The 24,318-nt window shown below is 33.8% G+C and overlaps 1 long non-coding RNA gene across 1 annotated transcript in view; it reads right to left on the reverse strand.

Annotated features, from left to right (window-relative positions):
* Positions 1-1,009: 1,009 nt before the first annotated feature.
* The window catches only part of LOC141483217 (uncharacterized), a 72,453-nt gene continuing 49,144 nt past the window's right edge, over positions 1,010-24,318 (reverse strand). The window contains exon 3 of the long non-coding RNA XR_012465966.1: positions 1,010-1,120. This is a non-coding gene — a long non-coding RNA (uncharacterized lncRNA). The remainder of the gene's footprint in view (positions 1,121-24,318) is intronic.

Below are 24,318 nucleotides of genomic sequence, written 5' to 3' on the forward strand. Positions count from 1 at the left end.
ACACAAAGAATGTTTACAGATAGATCCCAATTAACCGATGAGCATCTTAAATCTTTTTTGATAATTGATACAAGTGAAATTGATCCACAACTACAAAGTATTGTCGGTGGAAAATCACAATTGCCTAAATCTCATTAGTTTTTTGTTTTACTGTGATTCTTTTCAATTATTTGTTAGTTAATAATATGCTTAAACTTATATACTTAAGTTAAGTTTTCTTTTTCATCATTTCTGTCGTTAAGTTTTACCCTGCAAGTAAATAAAATCGAGTAATTATCATTCTGTGTTTTCTTCTTCAACTTATCACAGCAATAGTAACAACAATTAGGTGATCATTGGCTGTCGCGGGCCAGATTTATGACAGTAAATCATTGGCTGTCGCGGGCCGGATTGATGACACTGGCGGGCCGGATTTGGCCCGCGGGCCGTAGTTTGGAGATCCCTGCCCTAGATGATGATAGCACGACCAGCTGTCGAAAGCGCTCGCAGATAATTAAATAGAAGTTATAAAGCTTCAAATCCTTTTTGTGACTTCGTCACCCGTGTTAGGAGTCACACGTTAAAAGGTAAGACCCCGTTAATCCTTAGCTCGCACAAGTTTCGACTTCTAAGGGCTGTCGTTCGTATGGATGCGATAGCTGGTTAACGGAAAAACATATTTTAAACATATCCTGAACATATTTAAACCGCCACTACTTGAGAAAATTGGATTTTGGAATTAACTAAGGAAATTTGGTGGATGCAGCCATTATTACGTGGTAGGAAATCATGAAAAATGAGAAATGAAAGCTTCTATAACAACTCGTAATCATTGGTAAAATTGCATGTGATTGAAAAAACATAGAAAGTTTTATTTCTCATTTTTCAAAATTACAAAGTATCGCAAATTGTTTATTCCTTTTCTTTTCTTTTCCTTTTCTAACTACTCATTCGATTATTCGACGATTATTCAGTTATGTTGGATGAATTCTTGAATAAAAAACTCGTTTTTATATTGAAATATATTTATTATTTCAAGAAGTACGATATCAGTGAAACAAAAACATATTTATTGATTTCATAATTATTATTTTCATTTACAGGACCAACCAGTGGTAGTGATCTGAAGCACACGTGGACCCTGAAACAAAATGAGAAGTGAGTAACGTATGTCTAGTATTAGGCAATAATCGGAAAATAATTGGAGAAATATTGTCTGATGAATAAAAAGTATTGAAGTGATACAGTTTCAATTTCCAATAAATGTTATATATCAAAGTACCAAAGTTAACGGATTGTTATTAAAATCTCAAAGAATAATATTTTTGTGGATTGAAACATCATTTTTCAACAGTCTCATATCATTTTTTGACTATTATGAACTCCAAAAAAGTACCTGAAACATAATATAAATTAACTAACGTAATTATTTTATGAAGTAAGTGCAATAAGATCAGAAATGTAATCAATACCAATTCGTTGAAGAATATGTATTTATTTGTAGTTATCTACAATACATTTCTATAATAATAATGAAAACCGTGAATTCACCTCTGAAACTACATATCAGGTTATTGCAGAACCATTTTTGTGTCGTTTGATTTCAAATAATAAGACAAAAAGTTACATTGGAAATAAATTTTAGGGGTTGCGTTTTCCACCCCTTACAACCATGGGGTAAACCAAATGAATTTCTGGCTAAGTGTCTTTTTGGTAGTACAAAACGTCAGGTTAATTTCAATATTGTAACTTTTTCAGTGCTTGTGAAAAAAATAGTTATAGAAATTTTATGTACCCCCTTTAAGGGGCTGTATCTTAACACGGGATGCTTCAATGAAATTTTTTTATATGAAATATAAAGATGAGGAATCACCTCCTTGAATGATTTACACTTATTTAGTTACACCCTGTATAAGAGCAGGCAACAGATAGTAATTTATATTTTTACTTTTAAAAGACAGTAACTGAAAAAATATGCCACCTGCACTAAGTAATGAATAGCTTCGACAATCGAATGACTTCCTATCGATTTGTTTGAATTATTCACTGAAGAAGACAAAGTTTATCTATTTTAAACACTTAAAGCGGCAATTGTATCGATTTTCATAAGAATTTGACGGATTATTCTTACCAAAATTACACAAAACCTTCGTAAATTGTAGCCTATATGTTATTCTGATCAATACGCTATATTTATGTACAGTTTAATTTAAAGCCTTTTATATGTTAATGAAAAATCAGTTTGGAACTAATTCAAAATGGTTGAGGAAGATTTTTTGGGAAATAAAATAGGTGAAAATTAGGAAGAAATCTTCACCGACTTATTGAAAAATTTTCAACACGTGGGAGTAAACATATCGTTAAAGATTCATTTTCTGCACTCGCATCTGAGTTTTTTTCCCTGAAACCGTAGGAAGAATGAGTGACGAACAAGGGGAACGTTTGCACCAAGATTGAAACGTTTTTGAAGAACGAAACCAAGGATTTTCGGATGAAAACGTGTCTGTTGGTCCATTATAAGAGAAACTGATTCAAATAACTACAAAAAGTGGGTAAAAATCAGGCGTTAATTTTTTTAGGTTTTTCTCATTACATAACTATACATTACTGAAAAGTCAAAAAATGAAGAGGGACGAACGACAAGTAAAACAACTTTCTACCGATACTGATGTTTATTCTGCAAAAAGTGTTATCACCAATATCAATAACTAGTTCATTTACATCTCTCCAATTTGGTAACCTCTCCCAAGCAGATGAATTTCACTTAATGATATCTCGGACACTCCCGCACATTAAATACCACAAGAAGTAACGATTTTCCCCGAATAAAAATACTTCCTGGGATTGTCCGTATGCCGTAGTGCGTGTCAAAGGTTAAATCGAACCCGCAGATAATAATTAGCAGATAATTAATACGCGGTCTCCATCTGTACGGCTTCATCGGCCAACTGGCGCGTCCAACCTTGGGTTGGACGGATCACTCTCTACATAAATCACAAATGTTGGAGAGACCGACGGCGGAAGAGGAACTGCCGCGGTATTCAAATTAACGTTGCATGGCATGGGGTTGATGCCGCAACGGTCATTGCCGGTTTGTCGACCGGGTTGCCCGTTTTCCAGTGGCGGAGTTCGGGTATATGAATATACAGGGTGGTGCAAATAGGAACAACAAAGCGGACATTCAATTAGACATGTCTTTGAGGCAAACTATCATAATAGTTTCTGTGCCAAAGTGTGTTTTCGTTGATAATTTTTGATACACCATTCAATTTCAATATAGTTTTCATTTATTAATATACCTCACACTATATGCCAGTCATAAGATTAGGGTCACTCCATGAAATTTACGTTATTATTTGAATTATTTTGGATGTAACATACTGTACTAATGGATTGTTTCAAAAACATAGTTGTTTCTGCGATGAGCGTTTGACAAAAAACGAGCCTTTGCCTGAATTCCTGAAGACCACTATCGGTAAAGTGAAGTAAAGTAAGTTCATTTACTACGTTACATACTCAAATATGTTTGTAGTATGTCATTTAGCAAGTCATACTAGACAACACAAACATTTTGAAAATTATGTAAAATATTCTACAGTCAGAAAAAATATCTACACTGCTTGACCAACCTACAAATGAAAAAAATAACACATTAACTATTGTCGAAATGAGGTTGTAGACATATATTCTGAATATTGATTGACTGAGTAAAACCAGTATCTCAGAAATAGGTTTTCAGTGTTTTTTTTTTAATTTAGATTGACTGGGAACTTTAAACTCGTGAAAAAGAGATTTTGTTGAACAAAATCGTTCTGTTCGAACTCAATTGGCTTTCCGTGTTTTATAGTTATGTATATCAGACTGTCTGATCAAGGAAAGCGACTGTTTGTGAATTTCAACTAACTAGATTATTCTCAGAGAATTACACTATAGCTAATGGAAGAGTAAAAAAGAGAAAAATAGGTTGCTTTTGGAATATGGGGTCTAGTTACATCTCTCAATTGACGTAAAATAAATATTGTTGAATATAATTTACTTTTAAACTGATTAGTGTGACAGTTCCAAGTCAGGTTACTGTCCAAAGTTATTTGGACAGTAAAATTAATATTTTTACTGTTTCTACTTTGTTGTTATTATTTGTTTATCAGTTCATGAATATATTTTCGATCGGAACTCAGTGATTTGATTTTTATCTCATCAGTTGTAGCAAAATGCAGTCCTTTCAAGGGTTTTTTCAATCTTGGGAACAAGAAAAAGTCGAAGGGAGTCAAAAGTCTTGTGAATACGGTGTATGAGGAATGATTTTGGTGCCGTTTTTTGCTGAAAAATCACGAACAAGCAATGACAAGACAACAGAAACATTATCGTGATGCAAAAGTCATGAATTTTTTTACACTACCGAACGTTTTTTTGGCATTGCTGCACGGCACATGACTTAAAGATGATACTCCTTATTGAGTGTACGACCGTGTAGCAAGAATTTGGCGTGCTTTCGTTGGTCATGGCCCTGATGAGCTCTTTCAATGGCACAATAGGACTGTGGTTTTCGATATCACAAGAGCACTTGATTCCAATTTTTACACAAAATATTTGGTGCAAAACATGTTGAATTGAATTATAGATGTCAAAAATGTATTTGCAGTAGAGTAGTAGTGGTTCCTTGTTTTTTAGGTGAGTTCTGTTAATGTCCGTTTATGTTGGCTAATCGTTTGACGCTTCTCCTAAATAAACTATTACAATAAGTTGCTTCATTATTACATTAGCTGAGGTACAACAACACACATACCTTTCAGCAACAAACTGAACATTCCGAACATAAAAATAATGGAATATAGAAATGTAGAAAAGTAAATGCTAAAACAAAGTATACAGCGTGATGCACGGTCGATGGTAGGTTAAACGTTTCTGGAAAACGCAAAGCATGATTTCTCTGAAAATTTCACCTCTAACATTTCCTTACCTGTTCTATCGATCTAAAATATTTTCAGCATTGCGGCGTTGCCACTTCCATCAAAAAGTCCTAGCAACTTTATTTTTTTGAATGGAACACCCCGTATATTAATACATTTTTGGAATCGCTCTGGTATTTTACTACTTTTTGCTTAATAATGTCCTATACCTATCTCTATCTGTTTTAGAGATAAAAAATAAATTGTGCTAAATATGGTCCAAAATATAGCCTTAATGGAAATTAAGTACATCAGTACTATCAATTCATGAAAAGTTGATATTTTGATGATAGTTTGGACAAACTCAAAATATTCAAATGACCCCAAGAAATCGACTCCATATCATACAGAGCGTGCTAAAATTACTATTATTTCCATTGTGCATAAAAGTAGTCAAAAGTTCATTTTTTCAAATGAAACCCCCTGTATGTTACTCGACAAATTGAAAGATGGTGAAAAATGCTTCAAGATGATATATCATATCCTTATACTTAAATCGTCAATTTTTTTTAGAATTTGGATTTAGGTAGCAGTGGAATTATCAAGCTTATAGCAGTTCGATTACTTTTATAAGTGATTTACAAAGAGTTATCGACGGTGTTTCGAATCATCTTCCAAAATGAATGCAAATATCGATTATTCAAACGAAGTTCTTATGAAATTATTTATTATACACATGATGAACAAAGTGATCAAATCATTGTCAGAACGTGTAAAAAATTCAACCAAATGTATCCTGAATTAACGCCAATGAACGAGAGGAAGTTTGTAAGGTTACAAAATAATTTCCTTAACTATGGCTCAAAGTTTCCAGGGAACAACTGTACCAAAAATCAGTCATTTCTAGGTAAAAAGTAAGATTTTGTGGGCTAAAACATGTGAAAGTATAAACAATAACAGAATAGGATGATTCAAAATAACAAAATAGTAAACAAAATATCACATTTTCACAATAAATGCTGAAAATGTTATCCATTACATTCTTGTGGTTGCGACTTGTGGTTGCTTTTTCAATTTCCTGGGGATTCAGATCTTCAATACTCCGCACTATTCGCCGTCACAATTCTTCTTTGGTAGGCACTGGAGTACTGTATATCCTTTCTTTTAAAACCCCCCATTAAAAAAGTCAAGTGGCGTGACATCGGGTGATCTCGGTGGCCAATCCCACGGCCCTAAACGCTTAAACCAACGATCGTCGAAGAGTTCGTCAAGTTTTCTGGAAACTTCCTGGGTGGAATGAGCTGGCGCTCCGTCCAGTTGAAACCACGAATTCCTATATTCCTCTAAAGGCAAATTTTCAAGAAAATCGGTTACAGTCGTCCTTAATATTTGGAGATATCTCTCTGCATTCAGTGTGTCTTCATAAATAAAAAAGCTAATTTTATTGTTCTTCAGAATACAGAATACATTCAGGTCAAGATTTTCTTGAAAACCCGTTTTTTTTGTAACATGAGAATTATGATCAGCCCAAAAATGTTTATTCCTTCTATTGAAAATACCATCCCTCTTAAATTTTGATTCGTCGCTCCAAATTATTTTTGACGAAAATTCCGATCTTCCTGTGTATGAATCAAAAGGGATTCACAGAAATGCATTCTACGTTCGAATTCTTCTGCTTTTAGAGCTTGAACTTTGGTAAATTTATACGGATGCATTCCGTGATTTTTCAAAATTCGTTGTACTAAAGCATGTGATACACAATCTTTTTCTGCACAGCGAATGGAAGCTTCTGGATATGCATAAAAATATGTCAAAACGTTAACAGTATTGTCCTCATTTGAAGTAAGAGGTTTTGGTAATGTTGAAGACGCTTTTAACATGGAGCCATAGTTAGGGACATTATTTTGTAATCTTACAAACTTCCTCTCGTTCATTGTTGTTAATTCAGGATACATTTGGTTGAATTTTCTACAAGTTCTGGTAATAATTTGATCACACTGTCCGTGTATAATGAATAATTTCATAAGAACTTCGTTTGAATAATCAATATTTGCATTCATTTTGGGAGATGATTCGAAACACCGTCGATAACTCTTTGTAAATTACTTATAAAAGTAACCGAACTGCTATAAGCTTGATAATTCCACTGCTACCTAAATCCAAATTCTAAAAAAAAAATAATGTTTCTAGAAGAAGCGACTTTATTGAGAAAACTTGACGATTTAGGTATAGGGACATGTATATCATCTTGAAGCATTTTTCACCATCTTCCAATTTATCGAGTAATATACAGGGGGTTTCATTTGAAAATATGAACTTTTGACTACTTTTATGCACAATGGAAATAATAGTAATTTTAGCACGCCCTGTATGATATGGAGTCGATTTCTTGGTGTTATTTGAATAATTCGAGTTTGTCCAAACTATCATCAAAATATCAACTTTTCATGAATTGAGAGTACTGATGTACTTAATTTCAATTAAGGCTATGTTTTGGACCATATTTAGCACAATTTATTTTTTATCTCGAAAACAGATAGCAATACTTTTGTACTTTTTGTCATTTCTGTAAATGAATCCAAGCATCCTATTTGCATCAGCAGTCATATTCGTTATATGTGTTGTAAATGTTAATTTACTGTCTTATGTTATACCAAGATCTTTTATCTCATGAACGCGCTTGATTGTAGTTTTATTGATTGAATAGTCGTATATTAAAGTTCGCTTTTTTGTTGTAAATGATATTATTCTACATTTGGATACGTTCAGTTTCAGACGATTATTATAACACCAAAGTTTGATAACATCTAATTCATGTTGTACACGTTGGCAGTCAGCAACGTCGTCGATTTTATAATTTAATTTCAGGTCGTCTGCAAATAGTAGGCTAGGAATATTCAAAGAGGTTGGCAAGTCATTAATAAAAATTAAAAATAAAAGCGGTCCAAGATTAGAACCAAGTGGTACCCCAGATGTAACTACGTACTGGGCCGACTTGACCGATTCATATTCGACGAATTGTTTTCTGATTGTTTTATTGCTTCAACTACATATGATTCAATTAGGGTAAGCAGTTGGTTATTGAGTCCCAGTTTTGTCAATTTGCTGAGAAGAACGTAATGGTCTATTTGATCGAAGGTTTTTTGAAAGTCTAAATAAACAACATCGACTTGTTTTCGCTTGTCCAGAGATATTCATTTAAACATGCAAGATGTTTCATACATGATCTTTGTTGTACGAAACCATGCTAACTAGGAGAAATAACTTTTTGAATATGGGAGTACATAATTTTCTCCGCACATATCTCGAAGAGTTTAGAAAAGTTACATAAAACCGAAATTGCCCTGTAGTTTGTGATGTCGTTAGAGTCACCTTTTTTTAATATCGGACAAATTCGAGCCGTTTTCCAATGCTCAGGGAAGGTACAAGTTTATAAAATTAAGTTGAATATGCCTATTAGAGATATAGAGAGAACGTCGATACAGTCCTTTATCACAAGACAAGGAACACTGTCAACGCCTGCGGTGAGTTTATTTCTTAATTTTTGAACCAGTAATAATATAGATTTTCGAGAAGGCAGGGCAAAATAAAAAAAAATCGCCAATTGGGAACCCGAGATGGAAAACACTGTGTCTATAGGAATACAACTTGAAAAGGATTTTAATTTAATATTTATTTAGATCAAGTTACGCCGCCACTGTGGAAGCTTTCCCTTTCGTCTACCTGAGCGTTCCAGATGAAAGGGTTGAGGATGCTTCCTTTGTACGTTTTTTAGTAATATTTGTGGAGATAATGAATTTTTTTGAAACACGAAATCGAAAGTAAAGAGGGTGAGAATGTTTGAGACGCGAAGGGATGAATGACTTATAAATATATACTGTGGGTTTACCTGCCTGTCCTGTCTTTTTACTGACAAAGGTGATTATCTCTGCTTGTTATTCGGATGTCCCACATACCGGATATTTATATGCATATGGTAATGAAAAGACCTTCAGGATGGCTATTAAATTTCTTACATTTATTTGAAGGGGGTCCATTTAAATCATAAGCCGTCTATGCCAGGGAAAGTATAGTTAAGATAAAAAATTTACTCAATAGACATTCACTTTGCAATGTCTTTGAAACATTCTTTAAAATCCAATCAATATTTCCTGACAACTTAATATAATATTTTACTTTTCCTTGTTGAAACTTCTTGAATCCGTATTAATGATTTACCTTGTTATATTTCTCAAACTGAATTAGAATTTGTATAAAGTTGTATTTTAATTTTGTGCAAAGGCATGGCAGAGGCAGACCATTAGTATATAAAATTTAATTTTTATGAAATGAAATATAGTATCAGCTTTTAAAATTATCGTGTAGATAACACAATAACATATTTTTCCTTTAATGAAATATTGTACTTCTAACAAAATAAAATATTTTCAATGAGTCAACGTTATAATTAATCAAATTATCTAAGAACAATTCGTTCAGACCAGTCTCAACACCCTACACAGTAGGTTAATGGACTGACACCTACCAGAAAACAACTACTCCCCTGGCGAATACCACGAAAGGCGTTGGCGTTGCCTATAATTAATATTTTATTGCAGAATCACGGTGCGAAAATATAAAAAAAGGGTACGCGCGCTCACGAAGTGGATGAAGAATTCATGAATCTAGCAATTGATGATGTAATACAAGGATGGTTGTTGTATAATCCTCAAGGCATTGTATTTTAACAGTTCGGACTTTCATTGTCTAACATAATATAAATTGATTTGATAACCCTGAAAAAAAAATCAAAAGATTAACCGAAAATAACAATTTTATTTAACAAGAAACTGAAATTACAAAGAAATAACATACAATAACAACCAAGCAAATAAAAATTGAAATATTGATGGAAGCTGAAAAAATTAAAAATATTAAGTAACAAAAAATGAAAAAATAAAATTAAAGATTTCAAACCAAGTTATGACACAACGTTTCGATTGTTAGTATCCACAATCGTCTTCGGGTGATAACTGGATTTATTCCTCCGAGATCTGACTATTTATAGGTCATTCGAGTGACCGGGAGATGACCGTTTGGCGGGAGTTGGTCGTTTTTCGTTTGATTAGAGGTTTTCATATGTTACGTATCTCAACGCTAGCTTGACTAAATGCGTTGTTGGACAACATATACGCGGCTTCTTTGAATTTTCTCCTAAACCAGTGTTCCTCTTTGTGGATGATTTCAGCTTGAGTCCACTTGATGTTGTGTTAATAAGTCCAAACATGCTCGGCCATTCCGGATTTGCTGGTTTCTCCTCGCTGTGTGTGTTTCTTGTGCTCAGCAATGCGAACTTTCAATGCCTCTTAGTTTCACTTATGTATGATTCTCCGCAATTGGTGGCCTGGTTTTCGTGAGGCTGCTACGGATAGTGTTCCCATGTAGGGAAGTACAAGTACTGGTTGTGGCGGCTTCTCTTCCTTGTGGAGTTCTTGCTGTCTTCCAGCTACGGCAATTTCTTCCATGACTTTGGAGTAACCATTCTGTTGAAGGTCATTTTTGATGATGCCTAGTTCCTTTTCGAGACCTTCCTATGTATTACAGAGTCCAAAAGTACGGTCCAGTAGAGTCTTGATGATTCCTCTCAATGCCTCAAGGCATTGTTACCGGAACTGGTGAACCTTCCACCTCTGCCGCCGAGACATAATCTGTACCGAGTTCTTATCTTACCATAACAGCAGAGGTCATAATACCTTATCCTACAGCTGTTAGAAACAGAAAAACCAATAAAGGTAGACATAGACATAGACATAAAGAATTGGAAAAAAAAGAAAAGGAAAGGAACGCCAGAGCCGAAGCAGTGAAACGTAGTTTGAAAGAACTCAGTTCAATAAAAAAGAAAGCTAAGAAAATAGAAAGCGACAATGATTCAGAGGAATCTGAAGGATCGCAATTTACCTTGCGGAAGAGTTTAACATCTCCAATTGATTCAAAAATGGACGAAGAGACTGATGATCATTATCAATAATAATTCAATTGTGAGACCAGAGAAAATCAAAGATAATTGTTATGTTTTGGTAAAGTTTGAAAAAAAGACTCCTGTTGTTTATTACGTCGGAAAAGTTCTTAGTTATTATTCCGGTACAGAGATGTCTTATCTTTGGAAGGAACCAGGATCATCACGTTCATTCTTTTTCCCTGATATAGAAGAGATACACACTCTGTGAATCAGAGATTTTGTCATGCTCCTCCCTGATCCTCAACCACGAACGGGCTGTACAGCTAGAATGGCTAGACTTTATACATTTATAGTAAAATTCGGAGACAGAATCAACAATCAAAATTTGATAAGTGAGGTGTTTCTGAGGTAAATTAGACATTGTATCCTTTTCGAAGAAAATTGAACTTTGAATAAATAACAATGATTAACTGCGCCTTCATGATTACACAACTGTACCGGTCTTCGAATATTATTCACTGCATATATATATATATATATATATATATATATATATATATATATATATATATATATATATATATATATATACCGGGTGTCCCACATTTTATGTGACAGGCAATATCTGGTTTGTTGAAGGAGATACACAAAAATGTTTCATACAAAAGTTTTAGGAGTTCATGAGAGCTATATTTTAATATATTTTTTTAATATACAGGGTATTTGGTGTAGGTGCTACAGACCAAAATTCCATTTTTTAAAATAGAACGCCCTGTATATCATTACATATTCAGATGCTACGTTAAATTCTGATATCATTTCATGTTTGGTTTTTGAAATTCGGTTACGGCGTTGTTGAGTTATTGCACTTTTCCTTAAATATAAAGTTTCAAAAAAACTTATTTACTCGTACACGAATCCAGTCTATATCTTTTATTAAATTGAACTAGACTACTACTGAATACAAACCATTATTCTTACCTCTACGATACGATATCGATATCAGTTAAATATAATATTGAAATTCTTGAGAATGTGACTAACTTGAGGGTGAATTGCTTTATATTGCACAATTTCATCAAGTAGCTTATGCTTGTTGATGCCATAGTAACAAATGTTGTTGAATTGTATCTACTTGTCAGTTCGATTCAGTGATTCTTTGCAAAACAGTAACTGTGTTCTTTGTGCGAAAACTCCAGTATGCCTTTCGCGTTTAGTCCAAGTGATTGCATTGATATGTTATTAATTTTTGGGGAATGTCAGAAAAACTGCCGTCAAGCACAACGTCTATACCAAGAACGTTTTCCAGACAGACCTATTCCGTCACTAATTACTTTTTCGAGAGTTGTAGAAAAATTGCGAACTGGGTCATTTCCTTCTACTATAAAGCATCGTCATCATACGAGATCTGTTAGAACTGAAGATTTAGAGATCAATGTGTTGGCTTATATTATTATTCATCCACATGTTTCTATCCGTACTCTTGCAGAAGAAGTCGGTGTGAGTAAATCTAATGTACAGAGAATTCTGAAAGAAAATAAATACCACCCATTCAAAATTCAGTTGGTACAAGGTTTGAAACCCACGGACTTTGAACGACGACTTGAATTCATTGCTTGTATTCAGGTAATATTACATGAAAGTGGAGCGATGAATCGCGATTCCACAATAATGGAGTTGTGAATCGACATAACAGTCACTATTGGTCTCAAGAAAATCCCCACTGGGTCAGCGAAAGTAATTTTCAAACTACTTGGGGTATTAATGTATGGTGTGGATTGTTCAATGGCCGCATCATAGGACCTTACTTTTTCAATGAAAATCTCAATGGATTGCGATATTTACATTTTCTATAAAATGATTTGATCCAGTTGATGGAAGATATTCCCATAGCAGAACGACAACGAATTTGGTGGCAACAAGATGGTGTTCCTCCTCACAATTCACAGGTTGTTACTGAATATCTGGATAGAACGTACCCAAATAGATGGATTGGTAATAAGGGTCCAATTCGGTGGCCGGCTCGTTCCCCAGATTTATCACCGCTTGATTTTTTCCTATGGGGTTATTTAAAAGATATTGTTTTCACTACTCCCCCTTTGAATGTGGATGATCTGAAAATGAAAATTCGACTAGCGTGCAGTGATATTACGCCTGATATTATAAGAGCGACTTGTCCGAGAGAAGTGATTCGACGTTTCGAAGCCTGTATAATATCTAATGGGCATCACTTTGAACAATTTTTATGACTTATTTCTAGGTACCCACCATTCTTATGAAATGATTTATCAAGTTAAATTATTTACATCATTATTAATTAAAGATTTGTTTTCGAATACACCTCTATCAATTTCGCAATTGTTTCATATTCAAAATGATTCCTGACTGAATTTCACAACTCAAAATTGAAACCATTACTTCGAACACCTAAAATTTTGACTAATTTTCATGTGATCTGATGCAGAGAGAATAATTGTATGAGATATTTTTAAAAATAATAGTCGTTCTCAAGACTTTACATTTTAAGCAATAACTCAACAACGCCGTAACCGAATTTCAAAAACCAAACATGAAATGATATCAGAATTCAACGTAGCATCTGAATATGTAATGATATACAGGGCGTTCTATTTTAAAAAATGGACTTTTGGTCTGTAGCATCTACACCAAACACCCTTTATATTTAAAAATTATATCAAAATATAGCTCTCATGAACTCCTAAAACTTTTGTATGAAACATTTTTGTGTATCTCCTTCAACAAACCAGATATTGCCTGTCACATAAAATGTGGGACACCCGATATATATTCAAAGTTGAGTAAAAATTCGGGAGGTGACCACAAAAGTGTCCCTTTCTTCTTGAATAACTTCGAAAAATTTATCAATTTCATATAAAGGATGTTTGGTTAAGTTTTACTTCAATAAGTTTTTGAATCTTCTAAATGGCAAGTTACGAAATTCAACAGATAAGACATTGTATAGCTTAATTCCTATATTATCTATTCTTTTCAACCTATTAGCTGTAGGAACAAGGTTTGATTTATTAGCTCTCATGAACTCCTAAAACTTTTGTATGAAACATTTTTGTGTATCTCCTTCAACAAACCAGATATTGCCTGTCACATAATATATATATATATATATATATATATATATATATATATATATATATATATATATATATATATATATATATATATATATATTCAAATATATTTATAGTGAAATGAATTTTGCTCGGAAATGACTTTTTTCTTCATTTGACTGAATGAAACAAATATTTGTGAATCAAATGAATATTTTGCAAAATATATCTAACTTTAACGCCGTAACGATGAATCACATTCATGTTAATCCGAAATGAAGTAAACCCACAGTACAAGCGTACAAATACAGGGCTTGAGACTTCAAGGGGTTGAAGAATACCTCAACACTGACGTGACATTATTTATCCTTTGTCCGAGAAGGTTATAAATGGAACCCCATAAGTCTACAACAATCGAACAAATTGTTCAATAAACCTAATTTGAATATATGCATCAGAAGTAACGGCTGTACTTTTTATACCGCATGCAAATGCCATCGGAGGGTATTTGACAGTTTTTGAATTATATTCAAATGAGGTCGCGACAGACCCCAGCCCTATTCTCAATACAATTTATCATTTTTCACAATCCGTTCGTTACCTGTCCTCGGAGTTCTCACACAACCCTTTTCTCCGTATGCAGATGTTGTCTAAGATACCTGCTGACTTCGTTTTCTTTTGCATATGGTCTAGTTTCTTGCAAGTGTGTGATGTGCCCCTCTTGAGCATTGTGTTTTTTCAGGTAGCTCCGGTCCCTCTGGGTTATTGTACGAGATAAAAAAAATCAATGGGTTCAAAGTGAAGGCACAAAGAAGCTAGGAAAGGCTTTATTCTCCCGTCTGATGATTATGCACTTCTTCCGGTTACAAGGACTTTTTTGTTGTTTGGATATCAGACCGTTTCCGTGGTTACTGAATTGGGAATTAATTTATTATCGAATGTGTTTCTTGTCACGTTAGAAAAATGCATTCTGTTTTAGTTAACGAACCCTTAAAAAATATAACGTTTATTATAATGCTTTGGAATTTTCCTATAAAAATATATTTTTGTACAACTTCCTATAAAAAAATGGCATTTCTACATCTGCGTTGATGCATTACTGTTCACTTTATTCACCGTTAGTCTGGTTCACATGTACTCGATTTAGCTCTTTTTGGTGACATTTTTCAGCCCTGTCCAAAAATTACGACCAAGGTGTCATTCGATTCCTTTTTTCTGCCTAGAAAGTTTAAGGCAAGGTCCGAAAACGCGCCGATAAAAATTACAAAAGTTATAAACAATTAAGTGAAAAAAAAATGGGGCTTTAGTTTTTTCTTAATATCTCGGAAAATTTTCAAAATTTTGGAAATTTGAAAAAAAATTTGAATAGGTCAATGAATTTGCGTAAAAAAAGTCCTGACTCGCGAAACTGTATCTCGATTATTTATAATTTTTACAGAGCCCTGAAAATAGAGACAAAAGCGGGTAGTCTGGCTTCCGCGCGCCTTTCGTCACTCTGACATAAAAACAAAAAAAAAAAGATTTAAACATATTAAATGTAAATATTAAGGAATGAAAAAATTCATGTAATGTTGGGATACATCAATAAACAATAATCCGAAGTCAAAAAATGTGTATCCCAATTTTAACGTTAATTATAAATTTGTTAATTAATAATTTTTTCTGAATTGAAAGTTAATATAAAAATCCCTATAATTATTAAACTAAAACCCTGGCATTTTTTCCCTTTGGTGAAGTTATCCTTAATAGGCAAAAAAATAGATTACCTTTGCCAAAATAAAAAAATTGTTTGAATTGAAAGGGGTTATATTTTAAGGAGTGATTAATTTTTGGGAAAGAAAGTTTTTGGCTTTCTACTACTCCATCTGATACAAAAAAAATGGATGAGAGAATCTTCCAAAGAAAGGAAGGAAGTAATCAATTTGAAAATAAGTAACGCTATACATGGATGTGTATATACACATCCATTTTTTTTGTATCAGATGGAGTAGTAGAAAGCCAAAAACTTTCTTTCCCAAAAAAATTGTTATTCTATATTTTTTTATTAACAATTGAAAATTATAATTTCATAAAAAATACATTACAAAATTGTTTTTTTAATTTCTTATTGTTTAAATGTCTCATGGCTAGAAACTAATTGATAATTTTTTTTTTATTTTTTACAGCTATTGTTAATAAATTTATTATAAACAAATACATTTATAAGCAATTCGAATTTTTTTTGCATTATGTCAATTGAAAAAAATCATGATTTTTAGAAAAAAAAAGGTTTGTTCATTAAAAATCGTTTTTTGCAACTGAATATTTAAATTGAGGAACCGTTTTTTTAAAATCATAAATTCTATCGTTCTTTAAGGTTTTGAAAAAACTTTATTTTTTATTCTTTTTTTAATTATTTATTAAAATAAAAACAACAATAAAAATTAATTGGCGCTCCGGGGCGACTTCATTGATTCCAGTGGCGCATTTGCTTTTTCAGCTGCAGGTTTTTCCGGGAAAACCCGGAAAAACCTGCAGCACCACATCATCTGAAGATCTTGATCCAACAATGTCCTCTCTCTTATAAAACAAAATGTAGGGTGTCTCCAGAGGCTCCAATGAATTCAATGCATCACCAGAACACTTCGTGACACGACTATCGTCAAACTCAAACCAGTCCGTTTCTTCTTTGACCAAGGCGTAATAATGACCAAATTCAACGCCAGAACCACAGTGAACAATGAATATTTAATAGTGGTCTGCTAGGTTGAAATGTTCATCTATTTCGAACCTTCCAAAGAGTTTCTTGCTTCCGTTAGAGGTTGCGTCTTGTTTGAAAATCATCAGTGTTATTATTAGATTGACTGGAGGCTCAGCTATACTTGTTTCCTTATAACAGTCAGTTAGTTTGGCGCATGTTTGACAATACAGTCGATCATAACCTGTTAAAAATTCCATTTTCAGATGATTTAACAATAAGCTTTGCACGGACTGGTTATTAGTCGTATTAGGAAAAGCTAGATGAAGTTCCAGAAATTCACATAAGTTTCCGGTACTTCTTGAACATTTACCACAAAGTAAACCAGTGAGGATTTTTCCAGCAAAAGATTTACAAACACGAGATGGGTTGTACGGAATCATTCAGTCCAGAGCGGTCAGGAGTATTGATTTTGCTATTGTTTTGCTCACGAAGAGTATTCAACAAGAACTCCAAGAATTCGGAACAGTCCTCTTGTTGTCCTAACGAGTATCTAGTGGACTTCAAAGACTCCAGGAAATTGGTTGGAGGGAAAGATGATACCTTCTTACGAAACTGCAGCTGCATGAACAGTTGTTTGAGTTTGATGAAGAAGTAGGAAACATTCCCGTTCTCGTTCATCATTGAAACTTCGTTCTTGAAATTCTTCGTCATGAACAACACTTGTAAAATGCTATTCATGTAGCAAGTGTTTCCTAAATTATCCAATCCAATTTTTTTCTCTAGATTTTCAGGACAAATATCTACTGATTCGTAAGGAAGAACATGTTTCACAGAATCTCCATAAGAACCATTTCTCAAGCTGCGATCGATCCTTCCAAGTGAAGAAGGGTTTCGTAGAGGGATCGATTTGGCTCTTGCTTCAAGAAGCTCTTCCACTGAAACGGTACCAGTTTCACGAGGGCTGCAACTCATTTTTTGGTGACAAGAATGACTGACCGCACTGAAAAAGAAGAAGGTGGATCAATCACTTGTGAATTAACCTCGATAGGAGACTGATTAATATCCACATATCTCGGCTTGTTTCGAAGAGGTTTCAGTTTCGTACTGAAATTAGGGCAATGCATGATCACATCAAAATTATGTGAAGGAGGAATAGTTCCAAGTACTGAAGCAGCATTGCCACGTTGAATAGCAATACTAATTCTTTCTATCAAAAAAGAAGTAGAACGGTGATCTTTCGTTGCTTGGCCTATTCTCCTTCCGCGTTCATGAACGAATAACAGAGACTCCGGGCCATAAACACCAAAAGTTTCAACCGCTACTGGATGAAACAGATAGTTGTTTTCGAAATTTTGGTATTTTTTCTTTTTCAATTTCTCGCCAGACAATGCTGCAGTTCCAGCAGACTTGGAACTTTCATCTAGATGGGAAGCCGCGACCGTGTCGACGCAAGTAAAGTTGTTTATTTAAAAAAAAATTATTACAAACAATTTTTTTTTAATTTTCATTTTTTTCAATACATTGTTCTATAATAAAAGTAACCATGTGTTTTTTAATTTACTCTATTTTTCATAAAACTTTTAATATTGTGATACCTTGATACTTGTCTTTTTCATTCGCTCCTTCGCTTTTATAATAACTTTTAAACTATTGCAGTTATGACAAATATGCTTCAAGTCTTTTTTGTTCATTATGAATTTATTAACAATTTCAGCCTTTTACTAAAGTTGTAGTCCTATTATTTATTTAATTATTGATCGTTATTTATTAAAAAAAGAAAAATTTCAAGTTTTCAGGGAATTTACTAAATCAAAAACATACTGAAAGTTATTTTTGAAATTTATTAAATCATGTTTAGTACAGTTAAACTTTTTTTAATAATTTTTATTATTTTTTTTGTAATCTCTTAGATCGTTTTAGTGGCGGTGGCTCATCATCTGTGGTTTCTTCTGTATTTTCTTGTCGTGCTGTTCCTTGAACTTCCCCCTCTTCGACTTCTTCAAGTATCGGTTCACAGTATTCTTGAACTCCTACTGGAAAATCTTGATAATCATTAAGGTCGTCTTCATTTCCATCGGGATTACTATCGATAGCATTTAATCGACCGATCATGATATCAGTATCATCATTGTCATCATCAAGTGATGGCCTTGTACTGTTAGAAAATGTTTCACCTTCACAATTTTTGCATAAAGATGAGCAAGGAAGCCCAGCTTTTTCACATCCACATCGATTATTACACTCTTTTATGCAGGCACAATTAACCAGCTCAAGTAAGTCGTCAGGCGCCAGTTTTTCCGTTGTTTTTATCGGCAGGAACATTGTTTGATCCAACCTAAATCTTCCGGATTCAAATTATAATTACCAATCCAAAACTGAACTTGGTAATACGTCCTAAATGAGTGTAAATGTGTTGCTATTGTTGTTGGAGGTAAAGTTGCTAAGTTCATCGCAGTCTTTGATTTTGCAATCAAAAAATCGAGAAACACGACATTGGCCTGATGTTGAATTAGTATCGAATTGACCGTACAAGGCCAGTATAATTCGCTCTCCAGCTACTTCGATATCTTGACGAGAGACATCGGGATTGTAGAAGACTTCCACTGATGCAAGCTGAGGATTTTTATCTATAATATCCAGCAATTTTTTTTCCTTTTGCCGAAAATACCGCTCGTTGTATCGCATCCTGTGAAGGCATGCGCAAACAGAATGATATTTTTCAAGTGCTTATTATTTCTGGTTTCATAAATAACATCCAACTGTTTGGTAGATGCTCGTGGTTTCCAGATTGTAATATTTGAACAATAGAATGTATGATTAAAAAAAAACGGTTCCTTAATTTGAATATTTAGTTGCAAAAAACAGTTTCGGGAGTCGGGATTTTTTTTACGCAAATTCATTGATCTTTTCAAATCTTTTTTCAAATTTCCAAAATTTTGAAAATTTTCCGAGATATTGAGAGAAAACTAAAGCCCCATTTTTTTTTCACTTAATTGCTTATAACTTTAGTAGTTTTTATCGGCGCGTTTTCGGACCTTCCTTAAACTTTTCATGCAAAAATACGAATCGCAGGGCTGAAAAATATTACAAAAAAAAGTACATGTGAACTAGACTACGTGAGAAATAGTTATTTATGATATGAGTGTTGAAAGGAAGTTTGTGAAACGAGCGTAGCGAGTTGAACAATTTCACGAACAAAATAAAACTTACTTTTAACACAAATATCATACAAAGTTTTTCGTACAACTGCTCAGTTTCCATAATGGAATAGATGAATTTAATATTTCTATAAAAACACATTTTGACATCTCTTGCCAGTTGACTATTTTCATGTTTTCGCATTTACTGTGAAGTAGCCGTGTCAGGTGACGCTGAATCACTTGGTTACTAAAAAATAGTATTGTTTACAGCTCACGCGTTTTATTTGAAGACACATTTTTGAAGTACTTGCTGGTGTTTAATGTCTTGCAGAATGAAGAACAATAGTGAGGAATTGTGTGTTCCTGGTGATATTGAAGAGGCTGCAAAAAGAGCTTCAATTGAATTGTTACAAAAAAATGGGCTCAGTAGTACGATATCGCATATTCTCATTTTCTTAGCTGGTGTAGACTTGAAAACCCCGAAGGAAATTTCAGTGCAACCGTCTTCTTAGCCTATCTAGAAGAGGAATCGAAAATATGGAACTCATCAACTTTGTGGAGTAAGTTTTCAATGATGAAGTCGAGTGCGCTCGTTAAAATGGTGTTGATGCAAGCAAATATTTCAAGGTAATAGCATTCTTAAACCGAAAAAATGAGAGTTATAGTCCCAAAAATCAAAAACTCTTACGTTTGAACAAATAGTATATTGTATAGCAACATATTTCTCACGAGCGCAGAATCAAGCGAGTGTTGTGTTTGTTGTGTTCAGGTTCTAATGGCGCTGGAGGATTAATGGATTCTACTATACTTCATTTTGTTAGCTATGGAGTTGTCAATATAAGATTCAGCAACATTGCTGGATTTCCGACCTCCATGGCGTTTTTAAATTAAAAGATCTGCCCCTAAATTAACTAAAATAGTCGCAGATGACCTTTGGAAACAGTGGCCAGTATATAATTCAGGGTTCGGGAATTGCAAAAATTTCGCTACTTTTATCGCCATGTTGCCAAATTCATTTACCCCCATAGACTGTTTCGTACATTTGCTATTTTTCTAATAAAAAAAACATGTTTCATTTGTGCATGGTCGAAGCTTCACATATTTTTTGGAAATTTGGTAGAATTCTTCTATGACTGTGAAATTTCTAGGAACCTTGAGTTTAGTACCGGGTAACTTCATAAAAAGGGCCAAATTAAGATTTTCCATGTCATCAATGTTTATTTCTCGAAGTTCATCACTACGGCATGCCCCTGTAAGGCCAATAGCTAAAGCAGGCTGGAATCAAAACCAAACATTCATTTTTCGATAACAATTTCAAAAGCGAATACTTTTCATCAGGTGCATTTTTAAAAATTGTTGAATTTCTTCAGAAATTAATGTTTTTGACTGTTTTGAAGCATATTTTTTAGGTTTGCGTTTTAAAAATGAACGTAGTTTTACGTATTTTGATATATAAACACAGTTTTCAATAATTAAGGTACTCCTCAGCATCCAATACTGAGACCATAATGTTGATGATTTCAATCTTCTTGACAACTCTTCAAAATAAACTAACAAGGTATTTTCTTGGAAAGAATTTACCTTGGCTTTCATTTTCCAGTCCACGAAGTTTCTGTAAGCGATTTCATATCTTTCTCTTGATGTGCTTGGTAGCAAGTTATTGCAAACAAGTATTGTTTTCTGAACAATTTCTGGAGGTGTATTTTCCAACTCTAAATCTTCGCATTCCATTATATTCTATATTTAATTAATATCAACTGCTTATTCTATAAAAATCAACAATAAAACTATTTTCGTTGGGTAAGTTGACAGCAATAATTATGCAGTGCTTCTGTTTTGTTGTTATGGAAACGCCGACAATGGGATACTTGGATATTGCACGCGAATCATCGGCGTAGCGGAGTCAACATGGAGAACGTGTCATATCAATTTGACATGTAACAATTCATGACTGACTTGGGTTATCGTGTAAACAGTGAAAAATTATTTCTCATTGTAATGGCGGATATTTCTCACTGCGTGAGAAATCTTTCGTTTTAAACTTATGAAAGCGATAAGAGAAGTGGCACATTGTATAGCATCCATAGAAAAAATATTTGATGATAAAAGTTGTTATTATTTTTGGAAAATATGGAACCTGCCGGCCTGAAGAGCTGTGCCATTTATTAATGGAAGACTTTAAATTATTGGATAAATCATTGATTGTTCAAATTCCAAATACAAAAACGAAAACAGGTCGATCTTTTAGCATTGTTGGAAAAAACCTTGACTATTCTAATAAGTATGTTGCATTACGCCCTTCTGTTATTCATCATCAACGTTTTTTTCTGAAATACTCAAATTATAAATGCAATGCCAACCCAGTTGGTATGACCACGTTTGGAAAATGCCCTCTACCATTGCTGAGTTTCTAATTATACTGTTCATATTTATGTTCATGAATAATAATAATGTAATTAATGTAACTGAATTTAATTGTATCTATATCTCTTGTTCATGATAGAACTTTCTTGAAAACTCAATAATTATGTTTTGGTCGAAAAAATCGTGTTGAAAATACTTTGAACACTAGTGTTGAAAATATTTTCAACACGCTACTTTGTAAACATCGTCTTTCAATACTCTTGACAACCATTAAAAATGTCACTTTCAAAAACAGTTATACAAAACATATTTATTCATTAATTGTTATGAAATTATCTATACAATTGCCTCGTGAATGCCATCCATTCACTTGTTTTTCGAGCTGATTCCATCACAAAACCAAACAGATCCTATTAATGGAACGGTTTGTAAAAAGACTCAGCCTCACCGTGAATGTAAAAGAGCTAAATAGCCAATTTCATGAGATTATCCCGAAAGCGTTTGACTTCGACAATCTTCAACATTGCCATAATCTCTCCATCACTTGTAGGTAGAAACGAGAGGAGAAAAGCTCCTTGTATACATTACTTGTGTGTTTCTAGAAAGGGAGATTAATTGGAGGTTGTGGTCAAAAATATCTTTTGTACAAAGACTATTCATCTAAAAATATGAACTTGTTCTGGAAATACACAAATGCAGCATTTCGGAATTGTCTGTGGTTGTACCACTTTTCGGGGATTTCTGAAATTGTAGGCTTCAGAAAAATGAAGAAAATAACAGTAGTTATGACAAAAAACATTAGAACGATAATAATACTCACTCTTCAAAATGTCAATATGAGTATAATATAAGCAGGTAATTTTCCGTCTTTATACAAAAAATGTTTTTTTTTTCAAACGACAAAACACAAGCACTACAGGAAAATCCTTAAGGCTCTCTCAGAGCAATTCCTGTGCGAAAGTAGCTATTCACATTCACACAAGTAAAAGATATAGTGCCCCCTACCTTTCAGCAGTTCCCCTTTAATAAAATAGTAAGGGAGCTAACTAATTCTGTTATTCAATAATCATTGGAGATTCTGTGAAACGTGTTCTTCCTTACGAATCAGTAGAGAGTTGTCCTGAAAATCTAGAGAAGAAAATTGGATTGGATAATTTAGGAAACACTTGTTACATGAATAGCATTTTACAAGTGTTGTTCATGACGAAGAATTTCAAGAACGAAGTTTTAATGATGAACGAGAACGAGAATGTTTCCTGCTTATTCATCAAACTCAAACAACTGTTCATGCAGCTGCAGTTTCGTAAGAAGGTATCATCTTTCCCTCCAACCGATTTCCTGGAGTCTTTGAAGTCCACTAGATAGGACAACAAGAGGATTGTTCCGAATTCTTGGGGTTCTTGTTGAATACTCTTCGTGAGCAAAACAATAGCAAAATCAATATTCCCAGCCGCTCTGGACTGAATGATTCCGTACAACCCATCTCGTCTTGTGTTTGTAAATCATTTGCTGGAAAAATCCTCACTGGTTTACTTTGTGGTAAATGTTCAAGAAGTACCGAAAACTTATGTGAATTCCTGGAACCTCATCTAGCTTTTCCTAATATGACTAATAACCAGTCCGTGCAAAGCTTATTGTTAAATCATCTGAAAATGGAATTTTTAACAGGTGATGATCGTCTATATTGCCAAACATGCGCCAACCTAACTGACTGTTATAAGGAAACAAATATAGCTGAGGCACCAGTCAATCTAATAATAACTCTGATGATTTTCAAACAAGACTCAACCTCTAACGGAAGCAAGAAACTCTTTGGAAGGTTCGAAATAGATGAACATTTTAACCTAGCAGACCACTGTTATAATATTCATGCAGTCATTGTTCACTGTGGTTCTGGCGTTGAATGTGGTCATTATTACGCTTTGGTCAAAGAAGAAACGGACTGGTTTAAGTTTGACGATAGTCGTGTCACGAAGTGTTCTGGCGATGCATTGAATTTATTGGAGCCTCTGGAGACACCCTACTTTTTGTTTTATGAAAGAGAGGACATTGTTAGATCAAGATCTTCAGATGATGTGGTGCTGCAGGTTTTTCCGGGTTTTCCTGCAGCTGAAAAAGCAAATGCGCCACTGGAATCAATGAAGTCGCCCCGGAGCGCCCATTAATTTTTATTGTTGTATTTATTTTACTTAAAAATACATACATTTCTGATTATATAAGAATCACAATAACTTTATTATAT

The sequence above is a fragment of the Leptinotarsa decemlineata genome, unplaced genomic scaffold (assembly GCF_025532065.1).
Source record: "Leptinotarsa decemlineata unplaced genomic scaffold, Ldec_3_MD MMD2_tig00003192_RagTag_RagTag, whole genome shotgun sequence".
NCBI classification, from domain to species: Eukaryota; Metazoa; Arthropoda; class Insecta; order Coleoptera; family Chrysomelidae; genus Leptinotarsa; species Leptinotarsa decemlineata.